The following is a 27,495-nucleotide window of genomic DNA, read 5'->3' as shown; positions in this document are numbered from 1 at the left end:
TCTGAAAACCAAACCTTTACAATGGCGGCCATCTTTGAACATCCGCTATAATAGGTCGTAAATATATGAACATATTATATGAGGATCGCGATAAAGAATAAAAAACAAAAAGCTAAACTAAAACCTCAGTCGAGCCTATGTATCATAATTTTATAATTGGCCTCATGATTCTGCCATTTTGTTAACCCTATATTTCTCTCGAGCTAACAAACGCAGCTGCCGTCCTTGAAATAGAAATCAACATAGACACCGAAAACTTTGCCATAGACACCATCTTTGATCATACGCGATCCTAGTTCCTAGCTACATTAACACACTCTATGACGACCGCATAAAGGCTGAGTAGTGTTAATGTGTAGATATCTATAAAAATACAAATATAATGAACAGTTTTTTTATAAAAAAGGGATATTTATCAAGTATCCACAGCAGTTCTTCCGTCACAGTTAGATTGTCGAGTTATCAGAACAGTTGTGAGACCAGGGAATAGGTGCACGGGCGTGTCCTTTAAATACGTTTTTCCCAATCCTCTTTACTGTTCAGGCCTTGTCTGAAGCTCTTGAACTTAGACATATAAAATATTTCCCGTTGTTTCCGTATCATAGTCAGGTCACCTCCATGCGCATTTGTCTGAATTATCTCAATAATACACCATTTAAGTTGGTCAATATTATATTCGTTATCTATCCAATGCTCTACCAGGGATACATTCCTCTTCCTGGTACGAACTGCGGATTTATGCTCATTACTCCTAATCCTGATTTCCCTAGATGTTTCTCCTATAGAGCCCAAATTACATGGGCATAGGATTAAATTAATAGGATTCTTGGAACAACAGTGGGCCATATTTTAAAAAATGTGGGCTACATTATTGTGAACAATACTGGCTCCTTTTAAGATGTTAGTGCAGTTATCACAAGAACTGCAGGGAACCGTCTCTGTAGGTAAAGATGTGTCGGCAATGCTTAGTTGTTTATGCAGGCTCATATCTCTGTAGTTGTGCACCAAACAATTTCTGATAGTTTGATTACGTCGAAAAGAGAACATTGGTTTGTCCAGTTTTGTTTTCCCTTGTGTGTTGATCTGGTGCCAATTTCTATTGATGATATATTAGACTCTGGGCCATATGTACGTGGCCAAATACCGGTCGGTAACGGCCGATTTCAGCCGTTACCGACCGGTATTTGTAGTTTCAGATGTAGGGGGCCAGAAAATTACCGATTCTGTATATTTACCGAATCGGTAAACTACTGAATCGTAAATGTACAGATTCGGTAATTTGGGCTGTACGTGGCACTGGAAACCGTGCTACAGGCCCTTAGGAATTCGTTATTTACCATGAAATACAATGGCATGGTAAATAACGAATTTCTGTGTACATGCACCTCTGTGCATGTACACCTGTGCCATGTGGCACACATACATGCCCTAAGGGCATGTATGTGTGTCACATGGCACACATGCCAGAATCAGGGGTGCAACAGGGTGTCAAAGTGACACCCTGTCCCCCTTGACAATTCAGTAAATTTACAGAATCAGTATTTACCGATTCGGTAATTACCATTGATTCCTATGGGCCTCAAGGCCCATAGGAATCAATGGCAATTACCGAATCGGTAAATACCGATTCGGTACTTACTGAATAATTACCTACATGGCATTTACCGATTTGTAAATACCGAATCGGTAAAATTCGGTATTTACGATTTGGTAAATGCCATTTACCTACATATGGCCCTCTGTTACTAATATTGCTAGTTTGTAACAAAGAATAAAAGCTGTTTGCTTTGGTCTTGGATCGTTTGTTTTGTTTCAAATATGGAATCTCTATTATAGTATTTAGCACGTTTATATGCTTGTTTAATCATCCTTCTTAGGTATCCCCTCAATGAAAGTTTGTTAGTGAGTCTGTCAGCATGTGTATTAAAATCCTTAATGTCACTAAAGTTTTGTCTAATTCTTAAAAATTGGCCAAAGGGGATAGATATTATCTTTCTGACATGTTGGGTGATTACTTCTATAGTGCAAAATGGTATTCCTGTCTGTGGGCTTTGAATACAATTGGACTTGAAGTTGATTATTTGTATTCTTTATCTTAATATCTAACAAATCACAATTCTGTTTGTTATTAGATGATGTGAACCATAGGTTCACATCTCCTAAATTGAGCCACTCAATATAATCCATCAGTCCTTCATTGATTCCTTTCCAAAGGAAAAATAAAATTGTAAATATAATGGGACCAAGCTGTTATATTTTCATAGAAGGGGCCACTGGGTTAAAAATATGTCTATAATCAAACCTGGCGACGTATAGCCATGCAAGGCTAGGAGTGCAGGTTGCGCCCATGCTGGTCCCTTTGGTTTGTTTATAAAAGTCTGTGGTAAATAAAACGACGTTATTTTTCAAGATAATTTCCTCACAGTCTATAATGAAAGTGGCATGGGATGTTAGGTCCCTATCATTTGTGCTCGGAAGGTCTTTTATAATTTGTATGGTGTCATTTTGAGGAATATTCGAATATAAGGCTTTAATGTCTAGGGTTACCAGCCATTGAGTTTCACTGTCAAAAGGAAGGTTCTCTATTTAAGTAATCATTGCTGTTGTGTCCTTGATATATGCTTTCTGTTGTACAACTAAGGGCTGCATGAAAATGTCCACATACTTACGCAAGGGCTCTGTGAGAGAGTTAATGCTTGACACTATCGGTCTCATTGGTGGATTGTTCACATCTTTATGGACTTTGGGCAGACTGTATATAGCGGGGATTACAGGCTGCACATTGTTAAGGATGTTGAAGTCATCTTGACAGATGATTTCATCTTCTGTAGCAAATGACAAAAGGTTGTTCACCTAATGGATAAGGATATTCCACTCATCTCGATTTGATTTCTGATAGTGTTGAGTGTTATTGAGAAGAGACATCATTCTGTTGTTATAATCACTCTTATCCATCACCACAATCCCACCGCTCTTGTCGGCGGGGTCGATGGTGATATTTTGCCAGTGTTCTAAGGTTGCTTGTGCTATTCGTTGTTGTGATGTAAGGTTATTATCTACCCACATTTTTTTGTTGAGAAGATCAGCTATACTTTTCTCGACTATTCTTTCAAAAACTTCAATGTCTTTATTGACTAATTGTAGGGGTGGGGTCCACGTGGATTTTGGTTTCAGGCCAAATTTACTCTCCATTAGGATCTTTTCTTTTCCTTCAAAATATCTATTAAGCTAACTTTTTCTAAAGAAATTTTGAACATCTCTCTCTAGGTTATATCTGTCTACAGGAGAAGTGATCGCGTATCCTAACCCTTTTTCTAAAATGATCACTTCCTCCCCTGTTAGTATTCTACTTGAGAGATTAATAATAAGTGCTTTGTCTATTAGTCCCAATGTATCTGACTTCTTGTGTTCGGGAGGTTCTGGACAGGGTTCTGGGTTAAAAAGCCCCCTCTGCCCCTAGCTCTGCCTCTGTTCTGGCCGTGATTGTTTTGACATTTCTCTAAAACAGAAAAAGTATCTATACTGGTTCCTGGGGTGGCTTCCCTGGTTTTTGGATTAAAGTCATCTTTGGGCTGCTCCTTCTCTGACTCTGAGCTAGTGTAAGAGGTGTCGAATAACATTACTTTCTTTTTGGGAAATGTTGGACCCAATTTCTTTTATTGTATGGTTCTCCCTAGGCCTATCATAACAATCTTTTTGCAGATATGGGTAAACATTTTCCATATTATATTTGGAAATGTCATTCCTTAATGTATTTGCTTTTTTGTTTAATAAGTATTCTTTATATCCATTAATATCTTGTTGGATCTCCTCTAATTTCTTTTAAGCTTCCTCTAGAGAGGTACTTTCTTTAAGTTTCATTTCCATTTCCTCAATTTCTTTCTTCTCTATAATAAAAACCTTGTGTGCTGTTCCTATTATTAGAAGCATCCAATCACGGCTGCACCTGTTCGCAATGAAAGTTCAGTTTTCTGTACATTTCAGATTTTTAAGGAAAACCCAGGTTCGTTGCTGACCTGTAGGCCTTTCTGTATGACGCCTTTTTTACAATATTTGATCAGAAATCAGCATGAAGTTCAGTCCTTATTGCTTTTTTCCTAACATTCCACAGAGTTTTCCATTGTTCCTCATCACTGTTTGTAATTGTGATCGAGGTAATATATTTTGATGTACCATTAATTATTTTATTAAATTGGTCCTCTGTGAACCCTTATGTTTTTAAGATATCCATCCTCAAGATTAGAATTAGTCTACCAAATTGATATTGGACAAATTATGTACAAAACTCCCAGCTCATCAGCTGTGCGTAATAGAACCAATTGTATTGTATTCAAAGCCCACAGAAAGGAATACCATTTTGCACTCAAAAAAAATCACCCAACATGTCAAAAAGATAATATCCCCTTTGGTCAATTTTTAAGAATTAGACGAAACTGTAGTGACATTAAGGATTTTAATACACATGCTGACAGACTCACTAACAAACTTTTAATGAGGGGATACCCAAGTAGGATGATTAAACGAGCAGTATTGTTCACAATAATGTAACCCACAATTTTAAAAATATGGCCAACTGTTGTTCCAAGAATCCTATTTATTTAATCCTATGCCCATGTAATTCGGGCTATATAGGAGAAACATCTAGAGAAATCAGAATTTGGATTAATGAGCATAAATCCCCAATTCGTACCAGGAAGAGGAATGCACCCCTGGTAGAGCACTGGATAGATAAGGGACATAATATTGACCAACTGGTGTATTATTGAGATAATTCAGACAAATGCACGTGGAGGTGACCTGACTATGACACGGAAAAAACAGGAACAATTTTATATGTCTAAGTTCAAGACCTTCAGACAAGGCCTGAATATTTAAAGGACACGTGTGTGCACCTATTCCCTGGTCTCACAACTGTTCTTATAACTCGACATTCTAACTGTGACGGAAGAACTGCTGTGGATGCTAAATATCCCTTTTTATAAAAACTGAGCAGTATATTTGTATTTATATATATACATAGATATATATATATATATATATATATACACATTAACACTACTCAGCCTTTATGCGGTCCTCATAAAATGTGGTAATGTAGCTAGGAACTAGGATCTCGTACGATCAAAGATCGCCGCCATGGCAAACGTTTCGGTGTCCATGTCAATTTCTATTGCAAGGACGCCAGCTGCTTATATTAGTTCGAGAGAAATAGAGGGTTAACAAAACGGGGGAATCCTGGTCGCTCCCCAGTGTCTCTGACGACACCTGGTATCGTTGTGCTGCGCTTTGTATTAAAACTGCCTCGTTATTATTGCCTGCAGTCTGCCTTGCTTGCCGCTTTTGCTCTGTATGCATTTTGTTAAATTACCATTGTAACTTTTCTGTGTTTGCGCGTTATCCCCAAGCGCTCGGCTGTGCTCACCCCTCCGCTGCCATTTTGTTTGTTGTTGTCGTCCTAGTAAGCCCGCCCCGCCTCCCAGCTGAGCCGCCCTCGCCCCTCCCCCTCCACTATCCATATATGACAGTTGTTCCCGCGCGCAGCGTTTACGCGCAGCGTTCGCGCCCCATTCGCGCCGAAGGTGTGCCAAAGGTAAGCCCGTCTATGCCCGTCCGCGCCTGGACCGTGCCCAGCACCATACCCCCTGGCCCCTGCACCCCCCACCCCTCCCGCATCACTTATGATGCCACCACCCTCCTAGCCCTTAACCCCGGCCGCTCCCCCAACTGCATCCAAGCTGCTCCTGGACAAACCCACGGACCTTTCTCATGCAACTCCTGCAAATTCTACAGCACCGTCTACAACTCCGCTACGATCACACCACAGATATCCGACCCCAACAACCTACAATGCATCTTGCTCAACACCCGATCGGTCCACAGGCACGCCATTGACCTATGGAATCTACTAGACACCATCTCTCCGGACGTCGCCTTCCTAACAGAAACATGGATGAACGCCTCTTCTGCCCCAGACATCACCATCGCCATCCCAGAAGATTATAAGATCATACGCAAGGACCGTACCGGCCACACAGGAGGAGGAATCGCTATCGTCCATAAGAAATCCATCCACATCTCAACCAGCTCAGACGTCAATCTCGCCAACTCTGAACACCTCCACTTCCAGATCCACATCGACCCCAAGACCACACTCAGAGGCACCCTCCTTTACAGGCCACCAGGACCCAGCGCTCAATTTAGTGAGGACATCACGGACTTCATCACTCCACACGCGCTCCCCTCCAAAGATTACATCTTTCTGGGAGACCTCAACTTTCACCTTGAAAAGCACAACGACCGCAACTCCACCACCCTTCTGGACAACCTCGCCAACCTCGGACTTAAACAACTTGTCACTTCCCCCACCCACATCGCAGGTCACACACTCGACCCTATCTTCACCTCCAGCAATCATGTCTCCTTCAGCCACACCACGAATCTCCTTTGGACTGACCACAGCTGCGTTCACTTTACCTACAACAAGCCCAAACCCAACAACCACCCCCAACCAACTCTGCAAAGAAACTGGAACAAAATCACCATCGACCAGATCTCCTCATCGCTTCTTCTTAACCCCCCAGCCCACTCCTCAAACCCCGATCAAGCCGCCTCCAACCTCACCCTATGGTTATCCAACAGCGCCGACATCCTAGCACCACTGAAAAATGACAAAACAAACTCGGCAGCAAGAAGGCCTCCTGGTTCAACGATGATCTTAAGAAATCCAAGAAACTCTGCCGCTCCCTTGAGAAGGCCTGGAAAAAAGATCCAACCACCAGCACCAAGGAAGCCTTCAAAAACGCCACCCGCATACACCACCAACTGATCCGAAATGCCAAGAAAGCCGCTTTCAAGGACCGACTAGATAACAACGCCCACAACAGCAAGGAACTATTCAACATCGTCAAGGAATTTACCAATCCCGCGGCCAACTCCAACGACATCACCCCCTCCCAAACCCTCTGCGACTCCCTAGCCTCATTCTTCCACAACAAAATCGCAGACATCCACAACAGCTTCGACAACCAACCCGAAGACCAACTCACCCATCCCCCTGCAGGACCCCCACCTCCCTTGAACACCCTCAATGATTGGAAACCAATCTCCACCGAAGACACCATCCGTCTGATGAACTCTATCCACTCAGGATCCCCCACAGACCCATGCCCTCACCACATCTTTAACAAAGCAGCCTCCATCATAGCACCGCACCTCCGAGACGTCATCAACTGCTCCCTCGACTCCGCAACCTTCCCGGAAAGCTGGAAACATGCCGAACTCAGCGCCCTCCTGAAGAAACCCACAGCTGACCCCACCGAACTCAAAAACTACCGCCCCATCTCGCTCCTTCCATTCCCGGCCAAAGTCATCGAGAAAGCAGTCAACAACCAGCTCGCCGCCTTCCTTGAAACAAACAAATCCCTCGACTCCTCACAATCCGGCTTCCGAGCCAAGCACAGCACTGAAACCGCCCTCATCGCAGCAACAGACGACATTCGAACTCTCCTGGACAATGGAGACACAGTCGCCCTCATCCTCCTTGACCTCTCCGCAGCCTTCGACACAGTCTGCCATAGCACCCTTCTACAGCGCCTCAGAAACATCGGAATACAAGGAAAAGCACTGGAATGGATCACCTCGTTCCTCACCGGAAGAACCCAGAGAGTCCGCCTCCCACCATTCATCTCAGAGGCCACTGAAGTCATCTGCGGCGTACCCCAAGGATCCTCACTCAGTCCCACCCTCTTCAACGTATACATGAGCCCCCTCGCGGCCATCGCACGCCAACACAACCTCAACATCATCTCCTACGCCGACGACACTCAACTGATCCTATCACTCACCAGAGACCCTAACACTGCCAAAACCAACCTGCATGAAGGAATGAAAGAAGTAGCAGAATGGATGAAGCACATCCGTCTGAAACTGAACTCAGACAAAACAGAAGTCCTCATCCTAGGCACCTCCCCCTCCGCCTGGGATGACTCTTCGTGGCCAGAGGCCCTTGGAAAAGCACCCATCCCGACGGACCACGCACGGAACCTGGGCGTCATCCTGGATTCCTCACTCTCGATGAACAGACAAGTCAACGCCGTTTCTTCCTCTTGCTTCAACATTCTTCGCATGCTCAAAAAAACATTTCGCTGGATCCCCACCGAAACTAGAAAAACAGTCACACACGCTCTGGTCACGAGCCGTCTGGACTACAGAAACACCCTCTACGCCGGTACCACCGCAAAACTCCAGAAAAAACTCCAACGCATCCAGAACGCTTCAGCCAGGCTCATATTAGACATCCCGCGTAAAGAACACATCTCTGGTCACCTAAAAAACCTCCACTGGCTCCCCGTCAATAAGAGGATTACTTTCCGGCTCCTTACCCACGCACACAAAGCACTCTACGAAATCGGACCTGAATGCCTCAACACACGACTGTCCTTCTACTCCCCCCCCCCCGCCAGCTACGATCCTCCAACCAAGCCCTTGCCACTGTACCTCGCATCAACAAAACCACCATGGGAGGTAGATCCTTCTCCTACCTGGCAGCTAAAACCTGGAACTCACTTCCCACTCACCTTCGCCTTACTCAGAACCACCTAGCATTCAGAAAGCAACTCAAAACGTGGTTATTTGACAAGTAATTCACCATCCTTCTTCAAGCGCCTTGAGACCCTCTGGGTATGTAGCGCGCTATATAAATTTATTGACTTGACTTGACTTGACCGATTGTATTAAGGATTGACAATCAAACAACTTCTAAATTCTGCCTTAGAGAGAGTGTACTTATAGAGCAGGGGATCACACGTTCTACTAATGGAATGGAGCAGGTAGAAGCTGTACCACCCAGATAAGATTCAAGAAACGCAACTTTCGATTGCTCATTGAGAAAACAAGCTGGCTAACACATGAAGTGTAACTGAAACGGATTTATAAAAGTGTCAAATTTAGTTGGATCTCCTGTGAATCGCTCAGGTGGAGCCAATGGTATAGTGTGGGGGGCAGTAATATGAATAACAAAGGCAACCACTCCTTGACATTTTCCGGCTGCAGATGGAAAAGTACCTTCTGAAAACTTTCCCCCTGTTGGCATTCTCTGATGACTGGGGCAAATATTTTCAGTTCTCTGTAAGGCAACTACCCTTTGTGTCAGAGTCTGAGTTTCGTTCTGCAGATTCCCAATCATATGGGCCAGGTCAGCTAAAGTTATTTTCTCATGAACAAATCCAAGAAAAGGTTGTTTCCCTCACGTATAAAACATTGATGAATAACATGGCAGATGACCTGGGCGACCTTAGGAGGGAGTGGGAGACCAAAGTAGGAGAAATGGATACGGTAGACTGGGACATAGTACTAATGCATCCTAGAGAAGTAGCTATAAAGCCTAGGCTACGACTTATACAATATAATGTGCTACACAGAACATATTACGATAGGGTAAGACTATACAAGATGGGTAGGATTGGTGATACGAGATTTCTGAGATGTGGCAGTGTTGAAGGAGACTTCTACCCCATCATTTGATCATGCCCTACAATACAGAGATACTGGCAAGAAGTGTTGAAGGAGTTGGGTGAGGTTCTTGAAGCCCCATTGCAACCGGATCCTAGAATGGTCCTTTTATGAAGGGCAAATGATGTGGACCTTGCCCGTCCCCTGCTGATCTTTCTAGTCCTAGCACTGGTAATAGCAAAAAGGGATGTAGCTAAGTACTGGGGAATGGACACACCGCCACAACTGGGGGAATGGAGACAAGGGCTGGATGTCTATAGGGCTGTGGAAAGGGTCACATACAAGGCGAGAGGTTGCCCCAAGAAATTTAGCAGAGTATGGGGGAAATAGAGAAAATTCCATGGTCTGGATGGGGGGCTGTAGGATGGGACTTAAGGTGGACAGATATACAAGGGAACACAGATCTCACTTGAGGAAAACCGGGATATGAGACAAGCAAACCGCCACAAATCTAACCGGACACTCTATGGGGGGTTTGAACTGGATGGAATTTCTGCTGAGAAGCTGGGGGGTTGAGGGGAAGGGAATGGAGACCGAAGATGATACGAATGTAATGTTTTACCATGATAAAATGCAAATAAAAATGTTTATAAAAATGTTTATAAAAAAAAAAGTTCATTCTCATGCCTCCATTTCACGCAGGCAAAAAATCGTTGAGGGCTCATAATACTGTCAGGCTCTACTCTGGTATGTGTCATCCACTAGAACACTCCCAACATCCGGGTCAAGCTAAAAATTCTCTTTTATTTGGAACCTGGTGGTAGAGTACATGTGTTCGCAGGATTTGAAAATAATTAAGCACTTCTTCATGCCTTATATCCAAACTAGTTTTCATTTTTTATACAGACAATATAAATAATACATGTAATATAAGTGAATGCTGCCTTAGTATAATGACGTACTTCAATATCATTCATTTATTCCAAATAAAACCAATAAATGTCCAATATATATCTTAGTCTCTTTTATAGGACGCCCTGCAACCAAACAACCCCGCTCCAGAAAACAAAGAACACAATCAGGTAAGTTATTTTCCTTCGAAATAATGAAAGCGCTTTCAGTGCATCCCCCAAAAGGAATTTATAAAATCTCTATGTTGTTTTTTCCTCTCTAGGTCTTGCCAGCAGCATTGTGGCTACATGAAGTGAAACAAGACGGGAGCTGATCCAAGATGTCAAGGGCACAGCATCTCCCCACCCGACGCGGGGACAGTAGAAAGTGGAGCCACAACAAAGCCCAAATAGCCAAGGACGCCTGGGAAGGACGCTGACCGGAACACTACCAGGTAAGTTTGTAGAACACAGGCAGGAAGTGAAGGATGTTGACTGGAGCCTCACCAAGTAGGTTCGTAGAAAGCAGGAAATCACGTTGATGACAAGCGGCTTCCTGAAGGGGAGCGCGCAGTCTTGTAGGCTATGCGATCCTCCCCTTAAGGGAGCTGCAATTTCTGGACCTGCATTCGGGCAGTCCCGAAACCAGGAGTGATGACATCATTTAAGGATATATGAAATACATTTGGAACTTGTGAAGTCTATGTCAGTCCAATTACATCATAGTGTACCTTATCCCAAACAATTCCATCAGGAACCGGAACAGCTGAAATATTCACCAGGGACATGTCTCTTCGCACTTTGTGTGATGAAAAATGAGGTTTCAAAAAATATTTATCGGGAGTTACCTGATATTATTGAAGGGCAGTTTTTACAGTTACCACAGGCAATATTACCCGTTGGTATTGTGCCATCAATAGTTCTGATGAGATTTCTATTGTTTTTGTTTGGATAGGTATGCACTAGATAGTTTCTGACTGTTCTGTTCCTTCTAAAAGCGAAAATTGGTTTGGGCATCGGTATTTCACCTGGTTCGTTGATCAATTTCCAATTGCTATTAATGCAATTTTTTAATTTATTTGATATACATGAGAAATTGGTCACAAATATAATCGGTTTTGTTTCCCTTTCTTGTCTTGTTTTTGGTTCAAAAAGGCTCTCCCTATTGTAATACTTGCAAGTAATGTAAAATATGGGCCTAACAATATGTATTATGATATGCTTTTTATAGATATTATTAAGCTGTGAACGAGTCCTTGAAGAAGGTGCAGGATATAAAAGAGGCAACGAAACGCCGCGTCGACAATTTCGTTCCTATACTAATTCATCGATTAACGATTATATTTGAGTAATGTTTGTATGAACTATTGCTAGGTTAGCAATTTTTAAAGAAAACTGTATGTTTTGGAATTTCTGAAATTTATGAATAACTTTTGTGTATATGATTTTAATTGCAAATATGTTATAATCTAATTTTAAATCTCAAATAAATGAAAAAGTTTTTTTAGATAATTGTTTCATGTTTTTCTAAATAACTGTTTCATGTTTTTCATGGTATTGTTAGGCCTTACACACATTTATTTGTAAATTTGGTAACCATTGCAACATTTAAATCCCCAACATTGATGTATACGTCCCCTTAGGGATCCCAACACCATCAATGATTCATTAAATTCAGGAGAAGGAACTCTGTTTTTTTAAGAAAAATGAGGTTTTAAACTCTTGTTTACGAGTTCAACAGCAGAGCATTCTGGGAGATAATGTCTGTTCAGAAGCAAGAAAAAGGCTGTCACAAAACCAATCTATTGGAAGTGGATAAGGTATGTCGTTTTGAGTCAAATAAACATTTCACATGGATTCTCTTTGTGGAGGTGGGTCTGACAAATCTGAAGAAAAATTAACAAAGTCAAAAAAATAGCCAGAGGCTGTTTGTACAAATGTGAGAAGCTTGTAAAGCAGTATAGAACTGGTGTATTACTATAGTGGTGGTACTTCATAGAAACCTTCATTGCCTGCTCGCAGAATTGAAAACTGTGTAGTCATGCATGACGATTGTATGGTATTTGCAGATGTAACTGGAAGTAGTGACACTTCAGTGTTAGCTGTCCCCAGCCGGAAAGAAGAGGCTTCATTGTCAGTGAAAGCTTTCAGTGAGACTTCCTGTAAGGTAGTGAGAGGAGGCAGGTGGCTACCCAGGCGCCCTGGAGGCATACTATTTGAAAAGGCCACATGATGTGGTTTGATGAGATCAATAGACATACATCTCTTGTGTTTGTTACAAGCAAGGAGGGGTAAAAGTGCAGTTCTTGTACCTTCAGCAGCCAGGACAGGCACAAGCACTCTTTAAGGTGACCTGAACTCCTTCTGGTCAATTATTTTCTCCCATACTAGATCCCTGATCTTTAGAATCCAACCGGAGTTGCCAGTGCTTCCTTCACTTCACCAGTGATAGAACATTTCTGTTGGACATTGATCTGAGCGTCTCCGGTCTTGCAAAACATCCAAATGTTCACTGATATCAAAAGGCGTTTCTCCTGACACTGTACTGAGACTATCAAGGTCTGGAGTAGACTGCCCAATATAATACTTTGCAACGCAGTAGACCCCTTGGGTCTAAACAATGAGAGAAAAGTTTATAGAAAACAAAGACTTAGCTAAGGTGGAGTATTCCTTTTATAGGATAATTTCCTTCAACCACCAAAGGTGGCATGCTTCATCTTTGGGAACCTCCTTGCACCGTGATCCCTGGTCTACATCATAGCAGGTTTAATCTTTCATGTGGTGTCTTGCTATTTAATACTAACCTAGAGACGCAAAAATAAAAGTGTTTGCATACTCTGTAGCCAGTTTTAATCACCACATTTTCTCACACACTCTGTCCATCACACCACCTGAGTTCATTAAAGGGTATTTAATATACTGAGTGGCGGCCGCTAGGTTTAAGAGGGAGGGGGCAGATGGGACACTCACAGCCATGTATTCACATGCACGCACACACACACACACACAAACACATCCATTCACAGCACTCATTACCAAACATTCATACATACACGCCCGCACGTACCAAACATAATTTTTTTTAAAACACACACGCTTACCTGCAGCTCTCCCTCGGAGGTCCCAGGAGCGTCGGGACTGCTGCCTTCCCTCGTTGGCTGACCTGAGGTCAGCCAATGAGGGAAGGCAGCAGTCCCAATGTCATCACAGAGTCGGATGGGGTCAGTGAGACTGATGACCCCATCCCACTCTGTGATGAAGTGTCACTGATTGACACTAGACCCTGGGCACTTCAGGGCTGAAAACCGAAGCTCCCAGGTGCGAGGCAATCAGTGACGCTTGCCCTCAGGGGAGGGTCTATGGGAGCTTTGCAGAGCTGAGGAGGTCACGCGCACAAGTGCTGTGACTTTCTAAAACCAGCAAAGTTCAGCTCAGGCAGCCAGGAGCCTGTGTATTTAAAGCATATCTGGCTCCTGGCTGCCTGACTTGAAAATGAACAGTGTCTGTAGGCTGATCTTTGTTCAGCCTGACAGACACTATTCGTGAGAGGCAAAAGGTGGAGGGGAGTGGCCCTAAGCCCCAATGGACCAGCTACGACTAATTATACTTCTAAAAAACATCCGCTGTACTCCTCCCTCTCAGTGAGGTGGGTTGTAACCTGCACCGTGACTTGGCAACATGGTGCAAGGAGGTTCCCAGTGACAAGCATGCCACCTTTGGTGGGTAAGGGAAATCGTCCTATAAAACTATACTCCACCTTAGCTAGGTTACGTTACTTTATTTTCCATAAACTTTTCTCTCATCATTTATACCAAGGGGTTCTATTGTATAGCACACCCACATTTTAACCCCAAACAGGACTTCATAGGGAGTACGACCACTCAAGGATCTTCTAGGCACATTGTTTAAGGCTCTTTGGACCCAACACAGGTGGCGGACCCAACTGCGACTTGAACCTAAGACTCTAGCTGTTAAAGACTGCTTTAAGTCATGGTTGGAAGATAGGGTGAGGAATAATGCAGTCACACCCAATTTTCCCATGGTGTCTCTGTAAGCACTAGAGGTGAACACTAGACCCTGGCCCAAATGGAATGTGGCTACTGCATGTGTGCCAATAAAGACTTGTGTTGTAATGTACCTTTTTACTTAATGCACTCTCCCTACAGAGGTTCTCTCCCTGCTGCTCAGCCAGTGATGAGGTCAGATGGAATGTTGATTGTGTTTGGATTGGAAGGGTGAGTCAGTTGGTGTGGATGGGCTGAGCAGTGGAGAGCCTGCTCCTGGTGGGGCACTTTAATGGATCTAACTATATCTAGTCACCTGTAACTATGTAGAGATCTTAAGAATAAAGTATTTGTGGTTTTTATCTTCTCTGTTTCTTTTGAATGTTTGATTATTAAGGGGGGGATGTGTTGTATTGTGCTTATTGCCAATGCAGTCTCTCCACTGTGGTTCTCTGCCTGTCTGCTCAGCCTGTGGTGAGGTCACTTGGAATGTTGGGGTTGGTTTGTAAGTAGCAGAGAATCAGTTGGTGTGATGGGCTGAGCAGAGAGGACCTTGCTCCTGGTGGGGCATTTCCAGGTATTACTATGGATCTATGTAACTGAGTACTTGTAAGATTACCATAAGAATAAATCTACTTATACCTACTACAAGACATGCCTGCGCCTCCTACTTCGTTTTAACAACTTGTAAGTCTGTTATAACAGTTTGAGCGTCAGCCGATCACTATGGTCATACCCAGGGGAATAAAGAACAGAAATCCACTGCTAACATTATGTATTTGTAAGACCCATCTTAGAGGTCGATTACGATGACGGACGGAAGGACGACCGCCGGCCTGTAGTATGCGGAAACTGCTTTTAACAGACCGCAAGCCGCGGATAGTCCGTCCGCCATAATAGGATGGGAAGCACTGCCAAATTTCCATACGCTGCGGAAATATGTGTACCGCCACGGAAACGCACCCGACCCCGCGGCGGACGTAACCAATCGTTGATCAATTTCCAATTGCTATTAATGCAATTTTTTAATTTATTTGATATACATGAGAAATTGGTCACAAATACAATCGGTTTTGTTTCCCTTTCTTGTCTTGTTTTTGGTTCAAAAAGGCTCTCCCTATTGTAATACTTGCAAGTAATGTAAAATATGGGCCTAACAATATGTATTATGATATGCTTTTTATAGATATTATTAAGCTGTGAACGAGTCCTTGAAGAAGGTGCAGGATATAAAAGAGGCACCGAAACGCCGCGTCGACAATTTCGTTCCTATACTAATTCATCGATTAACGATTATATTTGAGTAATGTTTGTATGAACTATTGCTAGGTTAGCAATTTTTAAAGAAAACTGTATGTTTTGGAATTTCTGAAATTTATGAATAACTTTTGTGTATATGATTTTAATTGCAAATATGTTATAATCTAATTTTAAATCTCAAATAAATGAAAAAGTTTTTTTAAATAATTGTTTCATGTTTTTCTAAATAACTGTTTCATGTTTTTCATGGTATTGTTAGGCCTTACACACATTTAATTGTAAATGTGGTAACCATTGCAACATTTAAATCCCCAACATTGATGTATACGTCCCCTTAGGGATCCCAACACCATCAATGATTCATTAAATTCAGGAGAAGGAACTCTGTTTTTTTAAGAAAAATGAGGTTTTAAAATCTTGTTTACGAGTTCAACAGCAGAGCATTCTGGGAGATAATGTCTGTTCAGAAGCAAGAAAAAGGCTGTCACAAAACCAATCTATTGGAAGTGGATAAGGTATGTCGTTTTGAGTCAAATAAACATTTCACATGGTCCTCTTTGTGGAGGTGGGTCTGACAAATCTGAAGAAAAATTAACAAAGTCAAAAAAATAGCCAGAGGCTGTTTGTACAAATGTGAGAAGCTTGTAAAGCAGTATAGAACTGGTTTATTACTATAGTGGTGGTACTTCATAGAAACCTTCATTGCCTGCTCGCAGAATTGAAAACTGTGTAGTCATGCATGACGATTGTATGGTATTTGCAGATGTAACTGGAAGTAGTGACACTTCAGTGTTAGCTGTCCCCAGCCGGAAAGAAGAGGCTTCATTGTCAGTGAAAGCTTTCAGTGAGACTTCCTGTAAGGTAGTGAGAGGAGGCAGGTGGCTACCCAGGCGCCCTGGAGGCATACTATTTGAAAAGGCCACATGATGTGGTTTGATGAGATCAATAGACATACATCTCTTGTGTTTGTTACAAGCAAGGAGGGGTAAAAGTGCAGTTCTTGTACCTTCAGCAGCCATGACAGTTACAAGCACTCTTTAAGGTGACCTGAACTCCTTCTGGTCAATTATTTTCTCCCATACTAGATCCCTGATCTTTAGAATCCAACCGGAGTTGCCAGTGCTTCCTTCACTTCACCAGTGATAGAACATTTCTGTTGGACATTGATCTGAGCATCTCCGGTCTTGCAAAACATCCAAATGTTCACTGATATCAAAAGGCGTTTCTCCTGACACTGTACTGAGACTATCAAGGTCTGGAGTAGACTGCCCAATATAATACTTTGCAACGCAGTAGACCCCTTGGGTCTAAACAATGAGAGAAATGTTTATAGAAAACAAAGACTTAGCTAAGGTGGAGTATTCCTTTTATAGGATAATTTCCTTCAACCACCAAAGGTGGCATGCTTCATCTTTGGGAACCTCCTTGCACCGTGATCCCTGGTCTACATCATAGCAGGTTTAATCTTTCATGTGGTGTCTTGCTATTTAATACTAACCTAGAGACGCAAAAATAAAAGTGTTTGCATACTCTGTAGCCAGTTTTAATCACCACATTTTCTCACACACTCTGTCCATCACACCACCTGAGTTCATTAAAGGGTATTTAATATACTGAGTGGCGGCCGCTAGGTTTAAGAGGGAGGGGGCAGATGGGACACTCACAGCCATGTATTCACATGCACGCACACACACACACACAAACACATCCATTCACAGCACTCATTACCAAACATTCATACATACACGCCCGCACGTACCAAACATAATTTTTTTTAAAACACACACGCTTACCTGCAGCTCTCCCTCGGAGGTCCCAGGAGCGTCGGGACTGCTGCCTTCCCTCGTTGGCTGACCTGAGGTCAGCCAATGAGGGAAGGCAGCAGTCCCAATGTCATCACAGAGTCGGATGGGGTCAGTGAGACTGCTGACCCCATCCCACTCTGTGATGAAGTGTCACTGATTGACACTAGACCCTGGGCACTTCAGGGCTGAAAACCGAAGCTCCCAGGTGCGAGGCAATCAGTGACGCTTGCCCTCAGGGGAGGGTCTATGGGAGCTTTGCAGAGCTGAGGAGGTCACGCGCACAAGTGCTGTGACTTTCTAAAACCAGCAAAGTTCAGCTCAGGCAGCCAGGAGCCTGTGCATTTAAAGCATATCTGGCTCCTGGCTGCCTGACTTGAAAATGAACAGTGTCTGTAGGCTGATCTTTGTTCAGCCTGACAGACACTATTCGTGAGAGGCAAAAGGTGGAGGGGAGTGGCCCTAAGCCCCAATGGACCAGCTACGACTAATTATACTTCTAAAAAACATCCGCTGTACTCCTCCCTCTCAGTGAGGTGGGTTGTAACCTGCACCGTGACTTGGCAACATGGTGCAAGGAGGTTCCCAGTGACAAGCATGCCACCTTTGGTGGGTAAGGGAAATCGTCCTATAAAACTATACTCCACCTTAGCTAGGTTACGTTACTTTATTTTCCATAAACTTTTCTCTCATCATTTATACCAAGGGGTTCTATTGTATAGCACACCCACATTTTAACCCCAAACAGGACTTCATAGGGAGTACGACCACTCAAGGATCTTCTAGGCACATTGTTTAAGGCTCTTTGGACCCAACACAGGTGGCGGACCCAACTGCGACTTGAACCTAAGACTCTAGCTGTTAAAGACTGCTTTAAGTCATGGTTGGAAGATAGGGTGAGGAATAATGCAGTCACACCCAATTTTCCCATGGTGTCTCTGTAAGCACAAGAGGTGAACACTAGACCCTGGCCCAAATGGAATGTGGCTACTGCATGTGTGCCAATAAAGACTTGTGTTGTAATGTACCTTTTTACTTAATGCACTCTCCCTACAGAGGTTCTCTCCCTGCTGCTCAGCCAGTGATGAGGTCAGATGGAATGTTGATTGTGTTTGGATTGGAAGGGTGAGTCAGTTGGTGTGGATGGGCTCAGCAGTGGAGAGCCTGCTCCTGGTGGGGCACTTTAATGGATCTAACTATATCTAGTCACCTGTAACTATGTAGAGATCTTAAGATTAAAGTATTTGTGGTTTTTATCTTCTCTGTTTCTTTTGAATGTTTGATTATTAAGGGGGGGATGTGTTGTATTGTGCTTATTGCCAATGCAGTCTCTCCACTGTGGTTCTCTGCCTGTCTGCTCAGCCTGTGGTGAGGTCACTTGGAATGTTGGGGTTGGTTTGTAAGTATCAGAGAATCAGTTGGTGTGATGGGCTGAGCAGAGAGGACCTTGCTCCTGGTGGGGCATTTCCAGGTATTACTATGGATCTATGTAACTGAGTACCTGTAAGATTACCATAAGAATAAATCTACTTATACCTACTACAAGACATGCCTGTGCCTCCTACTTCGTTTTAACAACTTGTAAGTCTTTTATAACAGTTTGAGCGTCAGCCGATCACTATGGTCATACCCAGGGGAATAAAGAACAGAAATCCACTGCCAACATTATGTATTTGTAAGACCCATCTTAGAGGTCGATTACGATGACGGACGGAAGGACGACCGCCGGCCTGTAGTATGCGGAAACTGCTTTTAACAGACCGCAAGCCGCGGATAGTCCGGCCGCCATAATAGGATGGGAAGCACTGCCAAATTTCCATACGCTGCGGAAATGTGTGTACCGCCGCGGAAACGCACCCGACCCCGCGGCGGACGTAACCAATCCAGAGACACCGCCGTACGGAATGACATATCTACCGTCCTCACAATCACCATGGCGGAAAACACACAGTAAATAGCTGCGGAAAAACTACCTGCCCGAACACAGCGGAACCACCACAGCTGAGAGGCAAAACATTGCAGAGAGACCCACCACAGGCAGACCACCGTCATGGACCCACCCCTACACGCATTCCCGGTACTCTTCGTGCTCCACCACCAGCAAGTCATTGACTGTCGCCGACGACAATGCAGGTACGCAAACACACAACACACACACCACGCATGTGTCGAAGCCCCTGCCCACAACAGAACCCCAGGTCTGGACAGGAACACACATACATACACCCCCAGCAAAACCTCCTGGCTACAACTGACCCCACGCACCCTGAACACGCACCACGAACAAACAGCCACACCACGGACAACGCAACGTAGCGGATAAGACGACAGAAATCATACCCACAATCAACTAGGCAGGCAGGCAGGAATGGCTAGACCACACAGCTCCCAGGCTCACATACACACACCAACACAAAAAGGCATAGCACACATAAGGAGACATGCTGGCCCACCCTCAGGCCAACATCACACCTACCCCACTAACAGACAGGGGCCCATTCACCACACACCACAAAAATCAACCCTGCTGCACACACATCAAGAACCAACACACACACGATGAGCCCTGACATGTTGACTGTCAAAGTCAAGACTGAACAGCCTCTTGGGTAGCCACAAATCATGACTGTGACACCTGCACCATATGAAAAACATCCACATAACCTGCAGTGTATGGGAAGCCACTGTTGTCCCAAAATAAGCCTCAGAGTGCCTCCCCCACCCTTGCACAGTCCACAGCCATATTGTAATGACTGTCACCCCTGCCAAACGAAAGTAAACAGTGCTGGTCAATGGTCATGTTAAAGTGGCAGACACAGCATGTACGACAGCAGCAATATATCAACAATGCAAGGAGAAAACCAGTAATGACACAGATAAACCACAACACAGGATTAACTTGCTTTATTGCACAGCACAGAGGTTGACTTTGTGAGTAGGCAGGAGCATGAACACTGAATAGAACAGAGCAGGTCCATCTGAGGCAGCACATGAGAGGGGCAAAGAGCATCAACAGTCCATGGTACAGAACAGAGCAGGTCCATCTGAGGCAGCACATGAAAGGGCACAATGCAGCATCCTAACAGCAACAGGGCAGTGTTCACAACAGAGCAGGTACATCTGAGGCAGCACATCAGAGGGCACAATGCAGCATCCTAACAGCAACAGGGCAGTGTTCACAACAGAGCAGGTACATCTGAGGCAGCACATGAGAGGGCACTATGCTGAATCCTAACAGCAACAGGGCAGTGTTGACAACAGAGCAGGTCCATCTGAGGCAGCACATGAGAGGGCACAATGCAGCATCCTAACAGCAACAGGGCAGTGTTCACAACAGAGCAGGTCCACCTGAGGAAGCACATGAGAGGGCACAATGCAGCATCCTAACAGCATCAGGGCAGTGTTCACAACAGAGCAGGTACATCTGAGGCAGCACATGAGAGGGCACAATGCAGCATCCTAACAGCAACAGGGCAGTCTTCACAACAAAGCAGGTCCATCTGAGGCAGCACATGAACGTGTGTCATGTGGACAGTCCCATGGACAATAATAATGCAAGGGTGGTTACAATGGACGTTCCAGACATCAAGTACAATGAGATTTTAGTGATGGTAACTGCACCTTACAGCACAGAATCAGGTGGACTGTGGGACCTCGTAGTTTTGGACACAGTAGCAGTATCTGATACAGTAGTGTGAGACACAGCCACAGCTCTAGTGACTGACACATGAGCCATAGACCCAGACACACTGGCAGAACCGGATACGGGAGTGTGAGACACAGCCACAGCTCTAGTGACTGACACATGAGCCATAGACCCAGACACACTGGCAGAACCGGATACGGGAGTGTGAGACACAGCCACAGCTCTAGTGACTGACACATGAGCCATAGACCCAGACATACTGTCAGGACCGGATACAGGAGTGTGAGACAGCCACAGCTCTAGTGACTGACACATGAGCCATAGACCCAGACACACTGGCAGGATCGAATACAGGAGTGTGAGACACAGCCACAGCTCTAGTGACTGACACATGAGCCATAGACCCAGATACACTGCCAGGACATGTCCCTGGACAGTGACCAACAAATACCATGCCAGCATCTGAGACATGAGAGTGGCCGACACACACAGTGGCAGTATCTGAAACAGGAGAGGGCACAACTGACACAGTGCTACTACATGAGGCATGACAGCGAACAACAGACACAGTGCCACTACCTGACACATGAGAGTGAACTGCAGCTGACCCACTAGGATCACTGAAATGATGAGCCACAGGGCTGTATGGGCCAGGAGGCAGGGTGGCTCTGGGAGCTGGGGACAGCTGTACTGGAGCGACATTGGGGTGGTCAGGTGTCACTGGTGTGTCTTTCCGTTTCTTTGGGATATGCAAGGGCACCGTGGACATGACTGGACTGGTAAGTGGTGCGGGCTCATATGAAACATCACCCATCAAAGGTCGATCATGTGCTGGTGGGGGTCTGCTCTCTGGGGATGTGCTGGACCCTGCTTGATGCTTGCTTTGGCCCTGCCTTCTGCCCTCTGCATCATGTGTAAATGGGGGATGCAACAACAGTGTACTCCTTCCTCTGCTTCACCGGGGAGTGGATGGGAGTAGAGGTATGGGGCGACTCCACCTCTGACACATGTGGTTTATGTTCCTTCACTAACACCAGCTTCAGGGGACGCAGGGGTGATAGCTGCCTGTCCTTGGTGGATGTCCTGTCCATGGGAGAAGCCTTGTCCCTGGGATCTGCCTGCTTCCTGGGAGGTGACTTGTCCGTGGTAGTGTCCCTGTCCTTGGGAGGTGCCCTGTCCTTGGGAGGTGCCCTGTCCTTGGGAGGTGCCCTGTCCTTGGGAATGTCCCTGTCCTTGGGAGTGTCCCTGTCCTTGGGAGGTGCTCTGTCCTTTGCAGTGGCCCTGTCCTTGGGAGTGTCCCTGTCCTTGGGAGTGTCCCTGTCCTTGGGAGGTGCCCTGTCCTTTGCAGTGTCCCTGTCCTTTGCAGTGTCCCTGTCCTTTGCAATGTCCCTGTCCTTGGGAGTGTCCCTGTCCTTGGGAGTGTCCCTGTCCTTGGGAGGTGCCCTGTCCTTGGGAGGTGCCCTGTCCTTTGCAGTGTCCCTGTCCTCGGGAGGTGCCCTGTCCTTGGGAGGTGCCCTGTCGTTTGTAGTGTTCCTGTCCTTGGGGGGTGCCCTGTCCTTAGTAGTGTCCCTGTCCTTGGGAGGTGCCCTGTCCTTGGGAGCTGCCCTGTCCTTTGTAGTGTCCCTGTGCTTGGGAGGTGCCCTGTCCTTGGGAGTGTCCCTGTCCTAGGGAGGTGCCCTGTCCTTGGGAGGTGCCCTGTCCTTTGTAGTGTCCCTGTCCTTGGGAGGTGCCCTGTCCTTAGTAGCGCCCCTGTCCTTGGGAGGTGCCCTGTCCTTGGGAGGTGCCCTGTCCTTGGGAGGTACCCTGTCCTTTGTAGTGTCCCTGTCCTTGGGAGGTGCCCTGTCCTTGGTGTGTGCCTTGTCCATGAGATGTGACTTTGCCTTGGGAGTACTTTTTGAGGGGTATGCCTGTGTGCCCTGTGAATATGTGTCTCCCAACACCCCTTGAGGATCCTGTGTGTCAACTCCAGGGTAGCTGATGTCGTGTTCTGTGAAAGATTTCCCTTTCCTAGGGGATGGTGTCTGTGGCCTCCGTTGCCTGCATTGCTGCCTGTGCCTGCTTCTAGTGCAATACCAAGAAAATTAGGCCTGTTCAGAAATGTCACTATCCCCTGAGACATTAAGTGGTGTGGATGGGGGAACTGAAGTAGAACCTTGTCCATGTGACTGTTGAATGGCTGCAGACACTGTGTTGGATAAGGACTGTACTGTTCTGTGGAGACCAGCAACATCACAATGCATCCCCTCCATGAATGCTACCACCTGCCCCAACTTCCTATTGTGGTCCAGGAATGCATTAATCATGTTTGCCTGCCCTACACACAGCTGGCGCAGCAGATCAACCGCCTCAGCACTAAGGGCAGTTTGTGTCACAGGGGCAGGAGCAGCGGTGCCTGCACAAAAGGCCACTCTGCTCCCCCTACTCTGGCGAGCACGAGCAGTACTTGTTGCAGTTGGTGGCAGTGTGGGCCCAGTGTGCTGTGTACCGATTGAAGGTGTAGATTGTCCACTCCCTGTGTCTTACAACAGTGCTGACTCACCACCGCTGTCGGAAGATGAGGACAATGGGGTCTCCACATGTGAGTTCTCAGGGATAGTTCTGTCCCCCTCTCCGGGGCTGTTCTCTTCAGTCTTAGTTTGCTTGTGTGTGATCTCAGATCCAGATGCATTGCCACCAATAAGCTCCGTCGTATGTGGGTCAGTGCCCTCGTCCAAAGCTGAAAGAGAGAGAAAAGAGGTATACCTAAGTACCACACCCACGTACTGCAAATTACTAAATAAAAACATCCTTCCCTGCTGACCAACATGCATCACCCATCCTGCACATGAACCACCCCTACCAGACATCCTCATGTCAGAGAATTAGTGGGCCCTGTGACACATTTACATGAAACAAACATGGCAAGTGCATGCAGCCCACCACACATGTGATGGCATGGGACCACAGACCTGAACGGCATGTCCTGGGCCCATGCACTACAATGCAACTGGTATGTGCAGCTGGCTGACATGGATGCTAACTCACTCTGCTAATGCCACCAACATGCAATAACAGCACACCATATACACCACGGATGTCACTACTGTGTCTGACCAGCAATACATGCATGCAATCCCAAGTCACAGACCCATTCAGTGTGCTTACCGCTAGTTTGCTGCTGCTCCCCTCTCAACCGTGCAGACAGGTCAGGATGGGTCACATCCATGATGCGTAGCATCAGAGGGGTCATGGTACATCGTTGAAGACGGCCTGATCCTGGAATCAGCCCCAGTGTAGTGTCCGCCACATTCTTGCTGAGCCTGGAGATATCGTCCCACCGCTTGTGGCAGTGTGTGTGTCGCCTGTTGCACACCCCCACTGCCCATACATCACGTGCTATGGCCCTTCACACGGCCTTGCGATGGTGCAGCTTGACCTACCATAATGGGAGACAAGAGGGGGCAAGTCAGTGAACAGTTGGCCGTTCACACAGATAGAAGTTACAGGTATCTGTCTGCAGCCATGCACAGTACAACGTATGGGACGGACAGGTCGATATGGCATTATTGCATCATGCAAAGCAGGTGAGGTACACACCCACAAGATATATGTGATCAGTTGTGACAGCCGCAAAACTACACATGTCATGTTTGTCACTCCTCAAAGTTAACAATTTGCAGTATAGAGGTCAATCAGTCAGTGACAGAACCAGGAACACATCACAACGTGCCTGGGCTGCTGGGGCATATCCACACTGACTCCCACAGAACACCTCCCAGATTGCAGAGGCCAGGAGTCAGGGACCACCTCATGCACACCAACATGTTCCCCACTGCACTTACCACCTGTCCTGGGACACCGTAGAGCCGTTCATAGTGGCGGAGCACACCGTCCACAAGGACCTCCAGCTCCTCTGCACTGAATGGACGGGACCGGATCTGTTCAACTCTCGCCATGGCAAGGTCCAGGACACTAGCACAACAGCAGCAGTTGGTGGAGTGGACAGCAGCAGCAGGTCGAGGTGATGGGTGCAAGCAGCAGTTGGTGGAGTGGTCAGCAGCAGCAGGTCGAGGTGATGGGTGCAAGCAGCAGTTGGTGGAGTGGTCAGCAGCAGCAGGTCGAGGTGATGGGTGCAGGCAGCAGTTGGTGGAGTGGGCAGCAGCAGCAGGTCGAGGTGATGGGTGCAGGCAGCAGTTGGTGGAGTGGGCAGCAGCAGCAGGTCAAGGTGATGGGTGCAGGCAGCAGTTGGTGGAGTGGGCATCAGCAGCAGGTCGAGGTGATTGGTACAGGCAGCAGTGGCTGGAGCAGTGGATGTGTGGTGCTCAAACTCACATATTTATAGGGCCCTGAGCTGATTTCAGTGGCACACGTCAGCAGCAATTGGTGTTCCCGGGCTGCCTCATTCAAAATGAGCCAATGACTGGCCCCGCTGTGGCGGTGTACGGCTTCCGCTTTCTTAGAAATCGCTTACGCGTACCGCGGTACCTCTTTCCATTGGCTGCATGTGCAAGGACCATCACGGTCACACACCGCCAACCGCATGTGCGCGCTACCACGATGGTGCATCATTTGAAAATCAACACTCACTGGCATCGAAATGGCGGAACACGCATTCCACGGGGGCGGGGCAGGCTAACAGATACATTTGACTGTGCAAGTGGAAATGGCAGTTGGTATTCCCCCATTCAGTCACATAGCTGCACCCACTGCAGGGTCCGTGCGGCTACCTACCGCCGGGTTAGTGCGGTTACCTACCACCGGGTCCAGGCAGTTACCTGCCGCCGGGTCTGGCCGGTTACCTACCGCAGGGTCCGGGCGGTGGGTGCCAATATGTGTATTGATGTCACCGTGGCATGGATGGCCATGCCGGTTACCTACCGCAGGGTCCGAGACATCCATTCCATTCTGGTCAGGGTACTGACTTATCCTCTGGTTTAATCGTCCATCAAACACCACCTTTAGTAATGGTAATGAGTAATGGGCATTCAGAGCAAATAGTATTTGATTTAATTGATGCTCCCAATTTTGGCGCTATCCTGGGTATCCCCTGGTTACAAGTACACAATCCTTGGATAAATTGGTCCACTAGAGAAGTGGTCCTGCACTCTCAATATTGTCGTCTGCCTTGTTACCAAGAGGCAAGAGAAGAGATTCACCCTTTATAATGTGCCTTACACAACATAGCTGTGACCGAAAGTGTTCCGAAGGAATATATTGAGTTTCAAGCAGTGTTCAATGAAATCGAAGCTACCAAATTACCCCCTCATCGCAGTTACGACTGCCGCATCGATTTAATACCTGGAGCAGAGTTGCCTAGCAGTAGAATCTATGCTCTTACGCCTTCTGAGACCAAGTACCTAAGAGAATATCTTGATGACATGTTAAACAAGGGGTTTATCCGTCATTCTACGTCCCCAGCCTCATCTCCTCTCTTTTTTATAGACAAAAGAGAAGGGGGTCTGAGAGCCTGCCTGGACTACAGAGCACTCAACAAAGTTACGATAAAAAATAAATATCCTCTTCCCCTCATCCCTGTACTTCTCGACCAACTAAGAGGAGCAAAGATCTTCACTAAAATAGACCTTAGGGGAGCTTACCATCTTATTAGAGTGAAACAGGGGGATGAGTGGAAAACAGCCTTCAGAACAAAATTCGGTCTTTTTGAGTACTGTGTAATGCCTTTTGGCCTCTGTAATGCCCCTGCGGCTTTTCAATATTTCAACAATGATATACTTAGAGAATACCTGGACATCTTTGTCATAGTATATATTGATGACATACTCATTTTTTCCCAGAACGAACATGACCATGTTGAACACGTAAAAAAGATTCTGAGAAAATTACAGGAAAACCAATCGTATGCTAAATTGGACAAAACCACCTTCCATACGAAAGAAATCGACTTTTTGGGGTTTATCATCAACCCAGAAGGTATAGTCATGGATCCCCAAAAGATTCAAGCCTTATTAAAATGGCTGAGTCCTTCTTCTGTTAAGGAAGTCCAATCCTTCTTGGGCTTCGCCAATTTCTATCGGCGTTTTATTGATCATTTTTCGGACTCGGTGGCATCCATAACAAGGTTGTTACGGAAGGGAGTCCCCTTTCATTGGTCCGATGACGCGGAACAAGCATTCCAGAATCTAAAAACTAGGTTCACCTCTGCGCCTGTTATTAAACACGCAGACAACACTCAACCATTTTTTGTGGAAGCGGATGCTTCTCAGTATGCAGTAGGGGGAGTGTTGTCGCAAAGAGACATAAATACTGGACAACTACACCCCATTGCTTACTATTCCAAAACCTTGCTACCTGCTGAGCAAAACGATACCATTGGAGAACGAGAACTATTGGCTATTAAATTAGCCTTTCAGGAATGGAGACATCATTTATTAGGCTCCCCCCCATACTGTTACCATCTACTCGGATCATAAAAACCTCCAGTTTTTCAGAACAGCTAGAGCCCT

Source organism: Lissotriton vulgaris, chromosome 12 (genome assembly GCF_964263255.1).
Source record: "Lissotriton vulgaris chromosome 12, aLisVul1.2, whole genome shotgun sequence".
In the NCBI taxonomy this organism is placed as follows: domain Eukaryota; kingdom Metazoa; phylum Chordata; class Amphibia; order Caudata; family Salamandridae; genus Lissotriton; species Lissotriton vulgaris.
This window is presented reverse-complemented; position numbering follows the sequence as displayed.